Genomic DNA, 1,976 nt, shown 5'->3' on the forward strand with positions numbered 1-1,976 from the left:
GAGTTCTGATGGGATCCGGTGCTTTAGTGCTGGTATGATCGCATCCGACATGTTACCCCGGTCTTCGTCCCTTATCCTTGCCCCTCCCAGCTCCACTACAAAGACGATTGTACATTGCTTTGGCCGCTCCCTCTCAACTACGGAGATGAGTTTAACGCGGTTTCCACCCCTCCCTCTCAACCGCACCAGTGCACGCTTGCCGCGCCACAACGCCGACGCTGGACCCGTGAATCGTGAGCACCCAGCTATGACTTACCGCACTCGTGCAAAATAATAAAACACGGTAAATATATTACTTACACGTGCGTTTTGTTTTGCAAGCGGCGCGAAAAAAATTAAAAAGGGAATGCAACACGAGGACTTCCCAGGAGGTCACCCATCCTAGTACTACTCTCGCCCAAGCACGCTTAACTTCGGAGTTCTGATGGGATCCGGTGCTTTACTGCTGGTATGATCGCATTCGACATGTTACCCCGGTCTTCGTCCCTTATCCTTGCCCCTCCCAGCTCCACTACAAAGACGATTGTACATTGCTTTGGCCGCTCCCTCTCAACTACGGAGACGAGTTTAACGCGGTTTCCACCCCTCCCTCTCAACCGCACCAGTGCACGCTTGCCGCGCCACAACGCCGACGCTGGACCCGTGAATCGTGAGCACCCAGCTATGACTTACCGCACTCGTGCAAAATAATAAAACACGGTAAATATATTACTTACACGTGCGTTTTGTTTTGCAAGCGGCGCGAAAAAAATTAAAAAGCGAATGCAACACGAGAACTTCCCTGGAGGTCACCCATCCTAGTACTACTCTCGCCCAAGCACGCTTAACTTCGGAGTTCTGATGGGATCCGGTGCTTTAGTGCTGGTATGATCGCATCCAACATGTTACCCCGGTCGTCGTCCCTTATCCTTGCCCCTCCCAGCTCCACTACAAAGACGATTGTACATTGCTTTTGCCGCTCCCTCTCAACTACGGAGACGAGTTTAACGCGGATTCCACCCCTCCCTCTCAACCGCACCAGTGCACGCTTGCCGCGCCACAACGCCGACGCTGGACCCGTGAATCGTGAGCACCCAGCTATGACTTACCGCACTCGTGCAAAATAATAAAACACGGTAAATATATTACTTACACGTGCGTTTTGTTTTGCAAGCGGCGCGAAAAAAATTAAAAAGGGAATGCAACACAAGGACTTCCCAGGAGGTCACCCATCCTAGTACTACTCTCGCCCAAGCACGCTTAACTTCGGAGTTCTGATGGGATCCGGTGCTTTAGTGCTGGTATGATCGCATCCGACATGTTACCCCGGTCTTCGTCCCTTATCCTTGCCCCTCCCAGCTCCAGTACAAAGACGATTGTACATTGCTTTGGTCGCTCCCTCTCAACTACGGAGACGAGTTTAACGCGGTTTCCACCCCTCCCTCTCAACCGCACCAGTGCACGCTTGCCGCGCCACAACGCCGACGCTGGACCCGTGAATCGTGAGCACCCAGCTATGACTTACCGCACTCGTGCAAAATAATAAAACACGGTAAATATATTACTTACACGTGCGTTTTGTTTTGCAAGCGGCGCGAAAAAAATTAAAAAGGGAATGCAACACAAGGACTTCCCAGGAGGTCACCCATCCTAGTACTACTCTCGCCCAAGCACGCTTAACTTCGGAGTTCTAATGGGATCCGGTGCTTTAGTGCTGGTATGATCGCATCCGACATGTTACCCCGGTCTTCGTCCCTTATCCTTGCCCCTCCCAGCTCCACTACAAAGACGATTGTACATTGCTTTGGCCGCTCCCTCTCAACTACGGAGACGAGTTTAACGCGGTTTCCACCCCTCCCTCTCAACCGCACCAGTGCACGCTTGCCGCGCCACAACGCCGACGCTGGACCCGTGAATCGTGAGCACCCAGCTATGACTTACCGCACTCGTGCAAAATAATAAAACACGGTAAATATATTACTTACACGTGCGTTTTG

The 1,976-nt window shown here is 51.9% G+C and overlaps 4 non-coding genes across 4 annotated transcripts; all 4 read right to left on the reverse strand.

The window, feature by feature from the left end:
• Positions 1 to 343: 343 nt before the first annotated feature.
• On the reverse strand, positions 344 to 462 carry LOC119346891. The gene has a single exon (XR_005167987.1). It is a non-coding gene; the product is annotated as a 5S ribosomal RNA (ribosomal RNA).
• A 297-nt stretch (positions 463 to 759) lies between these two features.
• Positions 760 to 878, reverse strand: LOC119346892. Its single transcript, XR_005167988.1, has one exon. It is a non-coding gene; the product is annotated as a 5S ribosomal RNA (ribosomal RNA).
• Positions 879 to 1,175: 297 nt separating this feature from the next.
• Positions 1,176 to 1,294, reverse strand: LOC119346888. The gene has a single exon (XR_005167985.1). It is a non-coding gene; the product is annotated as a 5S ribosomal RNA (ribosomal RNA).
• Positions 1,295 to 1,591: 297 nt separating this feature from the next.
• On the reverse strand, positions 1,592 to 1,710 carry LOC119346890. Its single transcript, XR_005167986.1, has one exon. It is a non-coding gene; the product is annotated as a 5S ribosomal RNA (ribosomal RNA).
• Positions 1,711 to 1,976: the final 266 nt, after the last annotated feature.

This window comes from Triticum dicoccoides, unplaced genomic scaffold (assembly GCF_002162155.2).
Source record: "Triticum dicoccoides isolate Atlit2015 ecotype Zavitan unplaced genomic scaffold, WEW_v2.0 scaffold54019, whole genome shotgun sequence".
Lineage (NCBI taxonomy): Eukaryota > Viridiplantae > Streptophyta > Magnoliopsida > Poales > Poaceae > Triticum > Triticum dicoccoides.